This window comes from Diadema setosum, chromosome 17, assembly GCF_964275005.1.
Source record: "Diadema setosum chromosome 17, eeDiaSeto1, whole genome shotgun sequence".
In the NCBI taxonomy this organism is placed as follows: Eukaryota; Metazoa; Echinodermata; class Echinoidea; order Diadematoida; family Diadematidae; genus Diadema; species Diadema setosum.
In genome coordinates this window covers 26,928,308-26,939,825 of record NC_092701.1, presented here as the reverse complement: position 1 = coordinate 26,939,825, position 11,518 = coordinate 26,928,308, and the positions used below count along the sequence as shown (strand labels likewise).

Sequence of the window (11,518 nt, the reverse complement as noted above, 5' to 3'; positions counted from 1 at the left end):
TAGCGCTAGACGCTCGCGTGTAGTACGCGCGCTATTAAACAAAGCATTAGCGATTTCGATGTCTGTCTCTTCTGAAAGTGGGAGTAGGAACGATCTCGATGGCGTTATGCAAGAGATTCAGCTCCGCCATTGCCAGTGAGATGACGAGCGCGAGATCGATCGGGATCAGGTCGCCCGGTCATGGACATACTTGGAGACTAAGTTAGCACGAGCAGAGCAACATCAGCGGTAACCGCAGCAGCGACCCCAACACGTTACTGGTACAGCGCCCGGCCGCCCCGGGCGGGGGTTACATCAGCGGCAGCGTTTACGAATAGCCCGACCAGACGGAGGTACGCTGTGCGAATATCCTACGTACAGCGACTGGGCTGTGACTGGGCAGCGCCTGCCATGACGATCCGGTCTCCAACCCAAACATCAAGCAGGCCAAGGGCAAGACCACAGCCTGAGGCTGTAAATAGGCTCAGGCTCAACCACCGGCACCGCACCGGCACTATACGGATACGGGCTCAGCCTCAGCAACCCCAGGTTGGTAAACTGTCGTAGACCGATGAGATCTGTATCTGTATCGTCACTGTATGGTTTAGTCAGCAAAATGTCCAGGAAGACATATCCACGCTAACTTGTAGAGGAGCACTAGGACCTACGTGTGGACAGAACGCGACCATTGAAATTTGTCTGAGATCTGTCTCTTCTCGTTGCCGTCGGTCATGGGCTTCTTAGAGACAGATTCCGGCGGTAGTAAAATGGTAATGGGCAATTCCGCGGTTAGTAACGTTACATTTGAACAAATTTAGATATTTGTTTTTACTACTAAATTACAATTTATTCATTTTAAGTCAAAATTATGTCAAAAACATGTTCATCCCTCCCAGGTTTATGGTACAGAAAAGAATGAATGCAATCCAAGAAATATTAGAATTGCTATGGCAACTAAAAGGGCTGGTTAGTAACGTTACGAAAAAAGGACATGACAAAAAAATCAATGTCTTGTAACAAAAAGTGTGCAAAAATTCAAGTTACTTCAAACAAAGTGTTGCATAAATTTCCATTATTGCATCATGACAAATGTTTACACAATGTTTTTTAGCAGTTCGACCAATAATTTCTTAGCTAGACCCCCAAAAGCATGGTTAGTAACGTTACGGTTAGTAACGTTACATTTGTCCGGAGTAATTCCGCAGGTCATTTCACCCTTTTGTAATTGACAAAATGTCACATGACTTCTGGAGTATTTAAATGTATTCATCTTTTACTCTTTAGCAAAACTTTGAGGAAAATATTTCAAAGGAACCCACTGTAATTTGCATTTAAGTGAATTTTAGCATCCCCAGTCCCACATGTACATTTTAAATGATGGTTTTAGATCTCGCGAAATCTATAAATACGAAAAATAAAATCTACTGAATTTGAAAGACCTTAGTGATTGGTGAACATCCATGGCATTAGTTGATACCTAAATCAAGGAGTAAGGTAAAGAGGCACATTTCTTTTATCCATGTCATGTCCACCTAACTGCGGAATTGCCCTAATGCAGTATTGGCAGTAAGCCAATATCGTATCTAAGAGGCAAGAAGATATACCTCAAATTTCACTCTACCAAATTCCACCAAAATTTCAGGGATTCCTTAGTATCTCATTTCCAGTCACTCACATAAATTTGAATTAAATGAGACATGGGGAAGCATTGAATTCAACGTTGACTTAGTTGTGGTTGTTTCTGCTCGCGCTCACAGCTTGCGCTGTCTAATGTTAACGTTACACATTACGGTGGCTTTTAAATAAGGGGGACCATCATAGACATCATAAAAAACAAGGTTATATGCCTTCTAACCTGGAGTAATGTGTAACTCATCATGAAATATAGATTGCTAGTTGTTCTCCCCCCCCCCCCCCATGAGACTAACAATTAGAGTTACTGTCACACAGGTCAGTATCATTACGACAGCGCGTTGCTGACTGCAGTTATTCACGCGATCACGATTACTCTCCACAGGCATTCATTGTCGGGAGGTAGTTCGCCGTACAGGAGGAAAAGAATATGAAGTTTCCGTGACAACCTGAGGACATACGTTGATGCAGCAGGAAGAGATGATGGATGTGTGAGGTAAGACATCGTGTCCTCATTGCTAGATTCCCACTGGTGTGATATTTTGAATGGAAAGTGCTTCAGTAATATTATACTAATCACAGAGTTAGGAAAATTGACTTTATTTCTTTTTTTTTTCTTCTATGAATGTGATGTTTCTTATGGAAAGTTATGAGATTGAATAAGCTGAATGAACAATTCTCAGAGGATCTAGGTATGTGATATAAACAGCCATCCCTATCTTTCAACAGAGCAGAATTCTGGATGCCTAATCCAGTCAAGTACTAACTTAGTCAAGTACTTGTACTGTTTGAAAATTGTTGTTCAAATTTTACCTCTTTATTGTTATTTATTTGTGTGTGTGTGTGTGTGTGTGTGTGTGTGTGTTGAAACTAAAGTTTCAAAGATGAAGTTTAGGAAGTCAAGACTTTATGCCCCATTGTGAATGTTTTTTACTTTTGTGATAAACTTGGAATATAGTGATTTGGTGTGTTTTTTCAAAGCTAGTAATATTAGGAATAATAAAGTAGTGATGGTAGTGATCATAATAAAATTTTCATGATGAATTATCACTGTTGTTATTACTTGAATAATGAAAATGATGTTTCTAGTCATGATTATCATCATCATCATCATCATCATTTATCATTGCTTTCCCCCTTGCAGAATTACAATATATGTGCCTCTAAATATATTGTAGGCAAACTATAATAGCAGTACCTAGAGAAACCTGAAACAAGTACCGGTACATCAATATGGTACTAATTGGAAACATTTCAGTTCATCTTTTCAACATCAAGTTTATTATATGTTGATACAATTATGTTCCAAAAGGTACATGTATACAGTATTTACCCAGTAATGTCATGCATTGTATTTCTGTTGTTTCCACTAATACACAATGGCAGCTACAGTGTGAGAATGTTTGAGGCCATGAGGGGACCTGTAAACTATGTCGTCTACGAGATCTGGGAAACAGAAGAGGACTGGAAGACGTGAGTCACTTTGTGTTGATCTCTATTGATCCAGTGATGGTTTTGCCAAGGTTTGACACTGTAGCTCCTTATTATAAAGCATAGATTATTAAGTTCAGAAGAAAATCAAGCAAACAATTCCATACTTCGTCAAATTCATGAAATTCTTCCGTCGAGATGTTTTCATTGCGACTGATTGACAAATTGCCCCACATCGACGTAAATAAGCACTGAATTGATCAGTGTTTTAGTAGTAGCCATGATATTTACGTCGATGTGGGGCAATTTGTCAATCAATCGCAATGAAAACATCTTGACGGAAGAATTTCATGAATTTGAATAACAAAGCAGTACCCGCTGCATGCTATAAGGATTAGAACCAACACTTGCTGTCGGGCGAAAGCTCGGTGGTCTAGTGGAGATGACGCCTGTCCGGTGATCAGGAGGTCGTAGGTTCGAATCCTGCTCGACTATGTACGCCCATGATTTTTTATCATGGCTACTACTAAAACACTGATCAATTCAGTGCTTATTTACGTCGATGTGGGGCAATTTGTCAATCAGTCGCAATTCCATACTTCATTTGTCAGAATAAATTGTGCAGTATTAAAAGAAGAAAAAAGTGTCTTGTTCAGAATATGTTCACTGTTATTGTAGTTTGTGTTTATTTGTTTGTTTGGTGGGTCATAGGATTTCTGTACCAGATGTAATTGCTTATGATTTGTGGTATTTTGTAGTACATGTATCATGTTCTTTGTTGATAAGCTTGTCTTGTATTCTTTCAGGAACTTTGCTGGTGCCAAGTCAAAGTCTTTCCGTCGAGAGAATGTGGATCTTTTGGACAAACCAGAGCAGCTGTCTTCAATGGCTATACCAGGTGAGAGTCATGTTACCCCAGTGATAGCTGGAGTCCAATTCCAGAGTGGTTAACCCTGACTTTAACTAGTGGGGAAATTCTGTTTAATCAACATATTGCTTACAGGAGCCATGCTTGTGCTGCGATAACTATTTTATCAGAGGATCCTGTTCAGTGTATATCAAAATTTTACGACCCTCATAAAGGTAGTTACATCAATCAGCTAATCTTTGAGGAGTTGTAGATTCAGAAAGAAATGAAGACAGGATACTGTAAAAATTTTTGTTTCAAAAAGTAGATTCTAGAGTATCTATCTTGTGTTGCAATAATCAAAAGTGCACACCCAATTCTTAAAAATCTCTATTCTCTACTTACACAAAATGTTGTTCTTACACCCCAATGGAAGTAGTTTTGTGCATACTGTAAAGCAAGAAATATTTGCAGTGTGAAATTTTCTTGAATCACAGCTGACAGCCTTTTTTTTTCTTTTTTTTTTTATGCCTCCGCCACGAAGTGGTGCCGGAGGCATTATGTTTTCGGGTTGTCCGTCCGTAATGAATTTTGTGGACAGCGTAACTAAAAAACGTTTTGAGGTATCGTAATGAAACTTGGCATGTATGTGTATTAGGGGGTGAAGTTGTGCCTATCAACTTTTGGGTGCACATGCTCAAGATCAAAGGTCAAAAGGTCAAGGTCAAATACGTAAAATTTCACTATTTCCACCATATCTATGCAATGCCTGAAGATATTTTCTTAAAACTTAATGTATACATGTATTACCCAATTAAGATTCTCTGGTGGAAGTTTGGGGTCATGAGGTCAAAGGTCAAAAGGTCAAGTAACAATATTTTTTTGTCCGTAACTTGGAAATTGTTCATGGTATCTTCATGGAACATAGCATATATACAAATGTACATGTACTGACTGACAATGATTATCTAGAGAATTTAGGGTTCATGGGGTCAAAGGTCAGGGGCCAAAGAAAAGGGCAACACTTCAACATTTTACTATTTCCCTCATATTTATGCAATGCCAGCAGGATTATTTTTTTTTTTTACACTTGGTGTATGCATGTATAACCTGATAGAGATTCTCTGGAAACTTTTTCTTTTCTTTTTTTTTTTGCCTTAAAGGTCAAAAGGTCAAAGATCAAGGGAAAGTGCTGAACTAACTTTTTCCTCCATATCTCAGAAGTGGCTCAAGGTATCCTGAAACTTTCTACATATTTATGCATGTTCTGCCTGACAGTGATTATCCTATGAATTTTACGGTCAAAGGCCAGATGAAAATGGTAACAATGTACTTTGCAATACAGAAATTGCACTTTTTCTCCATACCTTGAAAAGTACTCAATGCATAAACTTATGAATGGGCAAAGTCAAGTTAAAGTCCTTAAATCCCCAAATGCATGCTCTCCTATTCATCCAATTAAACTTAGGTCAAGGAAGGTGAATATTCAACACATTTGTGACAAACTTGTTATTTTAATATTTTGCCAATTGTGTGAAAATGTAATCACACATTGTCCACATGTACAGTAGACCTATTAGGAGAATCATGCATTATGGCGGAGGCATACCAGTCTCCTTAGCGACATTTCTAGTTCAGCATGCCACTTGAATTCAATGCATACAGTGCATACAGTGTAAACAAGAACTTTTGCATGTACATGTATTTTGATTTTGTGACTCTTTGATCTCACAAAATTTGCAAAATTGGAATACACACGAAAATGTTTGGCTTAAAATGGTTCACTATTTTTGCTTCAATTGAGTTCTGCATGCCAAAAACGAAAGATTGTATACTTCATTCCGTTCAAAATAATTGTATGGTGGAATAATTATTCAAATATAGGCATTAAAGACTCTAAACAGTGTTTTCACGGAAGAATTAAAATGGGTTGATGCTTATTCTCCAACAAACGTTATTCATTCATCCATTTCATTCATTCATCTCATTTATTTTCACTTTCATTATTGGTTGACAAAATCTGTATTAAAAACACAAACAAACAAACAAAAATGCACTGTGTCAAATATGATAATGGAGAAATCATGAGAAGTACAACGTAGTCTTATTGAAAATGACCCCTTAATAACAAATATGATGTAAATATGTGTAATCATTTATAATCATTTGTAATTTGATTGAAACAAACATGAATACAAATTGTGATAAGATTATGTATTGATTTCTACTTTGCAAGAAATCAGTTGAAATTTGAATTATTGATGAAAACTTATCCCGTAATGACCAATTTGCATGGACACATTAATGATTATGCAAAAGTATGAAGTGAAGGATCTATGAAGATAGATTGCAACATATGATTTTGTTTGTTTGTTTGTTTCTCTGTGTTGGTAGGAGCATAGCTGCCTTGGACCCTGATAGCCCTATCCATCATCATGAGGTTTCCCAACCCACTCAATGCCATGCAGAGCCTTTGGATCAACGTCATCATGGAAGGACCACCTGCTCAAGGGTGAGCCACAATGTGCACACATCAGCAGGTCTGAGAGTATTCTGAAGGGGGAGGGCAATTATGCCGGCAGTGCAGTCATTATTCTGATTCAGTCTAATCAGGCCACTCTGCATAAAGATTCACAATCAATCAATCAGTCAATCAATCAATCAATCAATTAATCAATCAATCAATCAAATTTCTTCAAGCAAATATCTTTGAACCTCATTAAAGCTTTGGTTTCAAAATATTTCATTTTACCTTTTCATCGGCTAAAGCAGCATCTTAGTGAGTACCATTATAATTCTTCAGTCATGGGGAAAATAATTTTGTAAAAGTAAAAATCAATACCTCTCAAATCAGCAGTGTTTCGAAGTCTCATTTGTATGCCACTCTCCTTCTCTTTGTGACCCTTCTTATTGGAAAGTCTGGACGCCAACTATTTCTACTCTACACATTAATGTTGTTTCCAAAAATCCTTTCTGTCTATATGGCTACAGATTTTATTGTTAATTTGGAAGAAAGGACAAATATATGTTCATTCTTTAAAAAAAAGAAAGAAAGAGTGTGTATACATGTATTATCAAAGATGGATAATGAACAAATACTGACATGAAAAAAAAAATTGTGCATTCTGTAGTTTACATTTCTGTATGATAATGTTTCATTCTCTCCCCACTCCTCTGTCCAGTCTCGGAGTGGAGCCATTGGACAAGGATGTAATAAGGAAGCCTCCTCGTTAGGTTCGTGACCCCATGATCACCAGACCTCTTCTTATTTATGTAGTCATGTCTGCCCTCATCATCGTCGTGGGGATCCTCTGGGTCTTCTGGAGAGAGGTTAGTGCTCCCTTTATTGTCCATGACTGTACACACATTTCTATTAATATTGGTCAAGTTCTTCCTTTACATAATTGTAATATTATGCCCTTGCTACATTGTGCCGAGTGATGACATTAGTGCATTTAGCAAGCTATCTTCTGTCAGATGCTTTGTCATGCGGATTGTAATGCGGATTGTAATATTAGATAATGATGCATGTATTGATTTGATTAGATTTATCCATTGTCTTTATAGATACTTGGCTGTGTATATTAGTACATGCAGTAGCAGCATTCATCTTCACATACAGTATGCAATGAATTGTTTTGCTCCATGAAGCCTTTTCAGAGTATAAGGACAAGCATGATACTATCTTGAGCTGGGATTTATCAACTTGTGCCTGTCAAGCAGTCCAGATGGCACTGTAATAATGACTGCTCCTCTCGATTAGATGCAATCCTGCCTCAGCCTTCTCTGTGTCAGACAAAGTCATAAAAAGACGTGTAGCATACATGTATGAATACAAGACCATACATACTGTCTGATGCACCACTGGTGATGAAATTACTCAATTGTGTACAGACTTTGTCAGTACGTTTCAACATAAAGTAATGAGTGATAATTTTGATAAGTAATGTTGTCAAACATGCAGATCATGCCTTGGTTAGCTGTCCTTCAAGATGTAACTGATGTTGGTTATCTACTTCCCACCACTACAGGAAATATTCCAGATGGAAGCACTGTCAGTATAAGGTGAGTGTGGCATGAACTTCCCTCCCCTTCTCCCATCCCACTGGTGTATTCGCACACACTTTTGCCATGTTATTGTTGAAACCAAGGGCCGTCATTTAAATATCACAGGCTAATTGTTAATTGTACACATTGTAAAATTATTGCCCATTGTACGCTAATGTGTACAAATGTGTCCTTTAAAAGTAAAAAAATTGAATGAGTTAACTATGTGTAAAACATCTGTCATTATGATTGTACTTCTTCACAACTAAACCTCAGCACTTCTGTAGGATTTCTTGTATTCTGCTCTGCTTCATGTTTTGAGAAAATTAGAGGTTTCTTATACTTTTTTTCACTTTATAAGATATTTGTAGGAAAATAATGCTATATATTTGGTTTCATAGGCTGCTGACTGGATGGTATAATTGACTAATTTAATGTCTAATGCACTACAATGACTTCCATGTCTGTTTAATTAGAGGGGCAATCAGGCACAGTTTTACCCTTTTCCATAGAACTCCTTTTAATGACTTACTCTCGATTGACTGATTTTTGTTGCTCATTTCAGATATCTGTTTCTTGGTGATGCTGACTTCCTCTGTCTTAGTTGTGCCGGAGATTAAAAGTAGGGTCATCGGCGGTTGAGTCGGCGTCACATCATCAAGCAACTGTGTGATTTTGAACTTGTTTGACCTGACGATGGTCTCATTGATACTTGGCAGGAATCTTATGTGGTTTTGCAGTATTTCTGACGCATTCAATCTGTCAAAATCTTCATACATGTACTGGTGCACGGACATTTGTTTGGTTGGGTATACTCAGTGAAAGTCATTAATAAGTGAAGACTGTGTACAATTGTACCTGCTACCTGTATTTTAGGTGTAAAACTCATATTTAATGAAACCCCATTCGATAGAGAGGGTCTGTTGCATCCAAAAATTTGTTATATAACCAGTTTAAAAGCCGTCACGACATACCGGTCAGAAATTCCTGGGCTAAATCACCCAGCGCCACTGACAAATCGATTCTCTGAATAATACTAAATAAAATCTTCGAACCGGACTTATCAGTCGCCAACACGCTGTACTGCACGGCCATTTTCCGACACCAGGTGTTGTTGTTGTTGTTGTTGTTTTTGATAATTCGCAAACCCGTATCGCGCCCTCTCTCAGTAAAAACGATGTATTTCCTTTTTTTTTGTGTGTGAAAAGTTCAGGGTCGGGGGGTTTTCTAGGGTCGGGCGGGTTACGCCAATACAATGATTTTTTTTTTTTTTTGCCTTATGGAAGTGTTCCTGTTTGCACAAGGTTTTATATTGAAGTGTTTCTCATGGTTCTTATAATGGGCATTTACTTTAAACAATTATGACTGATAATGGTTTTTATTGATGATGAAGGTTGCCAGTATTGAGTAATGCATTCATATTTAGTTCATTTCTTGAATCTGTAGCATTTGATCTCATGTATTTGAAATTTTGCAATTGGTACATGAATACCAACTCTTTCATCTGCACTATTGCAGTCTTTCAGCAGTTACAGATTTGTATGATGATAAGATGACAAGAACATTTTAATGTGTAATGCTGCTTAAAGGGACAAAACAAATCATGCCCCTATGAAATTGAATTCAGGTTAGTTCTCTCCCTCCCCTTTCCCAAGTAAACATACAGATTTCATAGTTGTCATGACATTCTCTGTCAGAATCGTCTTTGATATATTTGCAAGTTTTATGGCACTGGTTACTCAGAGGAATACCAGTACCAATGTCAACCCATCACTCCCAGTCAAGCCATTTTTTTTTTTTTTTTTTGGTTGATAGCTGATGATGTTAGGGGAAGGCGAAAGATTGATTATATGGCTCATTGCCAATCATTCCAATGTCTAATCCACTCAATGTGTTTATGTCACATCCTCAGTCATCATGACATCATAATAATGTTTGTATTATTTTTATGACAATATTACATCCCTATCACATCGCCAGCTCATTATCAACATGACATCCTCACATCATCATCATCATTAGATTATCATGACAGAATCCTGATAGCTGAATTACATTCATGAATGTGAACAGGAACCACACGGAGAACAGTGCAAAGATCACTAAAGTGGCTACCCTCTATGAATAAGACTAAATCATCATCATCATCGTCATTGTCATCAAGACATAATTCTTATACCTTTATAACATCATAGCATCATTCTCACATTATTGTGATATCATCACCAAACACTGTGACATCATCATGACACTAATGTGACATCACATCATTTTCCTATCATTCTTCATATTGTCCCTAAACCGTGACATCATCCTGCCATTAACCTTCCATCGCTTTCCTTTTACCCACTCCAATGAATAGCACTTTTAATGGGATAGAGATTTTATAGTCTCTATGCAAGGGGTAAACCCATTTTATCCTCTTTATTATGAGCAGGTCTAGCTCTGTAAGAATATTGGATATCACCTTGCTCAGTACAAAAATATTGTCTGTGGTGTTTCCTCAGTATTCATGACTCTTTAAATTGCCAGAGGTTACAATGTACGTAAATATCTCGAAACACTGCACCATTTAACTTTGAATGAAATTTTATGATACATTAATTTGATCACTGTGGTCCAGTTGAAATGTACTTACATTGTTAGATTACATGATATGAGCTGAAGGACCCCTGACTGTAAACTATAAACTGCCATATGTAGATTGTTGAAAACAGTAAGATTTACAGTGGAAAGGCAGGATTTACATCCTGGTGTTGGGAAGAAAAATCCACATTCAGTTTTTCACATTGGCTGTGATAATGCTGGAAGAGCATAAACAGAATTGATAGTGTTTAGCTCTCAGTCTTCTAAAGTTCTAGTGGGTTTTCCTTAGTTCAAAAATGTGATTTAGTCCACATTGTGAACAAAGTTCCTTCATAGGTGTGTGAGTTTTTATTGTGTGTCTGTCTGTTTGTCAGTGTTGTTGAGTGTATATGAATCTTTCTTGCGGATTCAGAAATTATTCATAAATGTACAAATTATCGTCTTATCAAGGAGGTACTAGTACCTCCTTGGTCTTATAAAGTTTTTATTTTTCAATTACTTAGCAATGTACAATCCATACAGGAGTGCCTCTCTTGATCATGTTTTGCAGCTTATCTGAGATTCTAATATTAAAGACTTCCTACAGCAAGTGTAATATTGTGGTATCTCTAGACTGATGAATATCTGCATAGTTCTATTTGTCTCAGAGTTAATTTTAAAGGGATGTTGACTTCAATCCTGTTTACTTAAGTGATCAATGTGAAATAGTTTTGTTTATTGACAAAGTTGAACAAAGTTGCTTACAATATACACTGGAACTGGAAATACAAATGAAGTCAGTGACACGATGGGTGCATCTGTTTTACACTCCACATCTTTATTAAAGTTGTACATACAGAATAATATACTAGTATGTGGTAACAGTTCAGCATTGATGTTCATAAGGCCTTGTGTGTAGTCTTGACTTTCAGACCCACCTTATCTTTGACACAGTTGTAGTCTGTATCATGTTAACTCTGGTTGTTTGTAGGTTGTTTTCACAGTGAAGTACACAGC

The 11,518-nt window shown here is 37.3% G+C and overlaps 1 long non-coding RNA gene and 1 pseudogene across 1 annotated transcript; both read left to right on the top strand.

Moving 5' to 3' along the window:
• The first annotated feature begins 390 nt into the window (after nucleotides 1-390).
• LOC140240572 (N-terminal EF-hand calcium-binding protein 1-like) lies at nucleotides 391-7,202 on the top strand (annotated as a pseudogene).
• On the top strand, nucleotides 7,198-8,857 carry LOC140241008 (uncharacterized). The gene is made up of 3 exons (XR_011902052.1): nucleotides 7,198-7,219; nucleotides 7,921-7,954; nucleotides 8,502-8,857. It is a non-coding gene; the product is annotated as an uncharacterized lncRNA (long non-coding RNA).
• The last annotated feature ends 2,661 nt before the right edge of the window (nucleotides 8,858-11,518 follow it).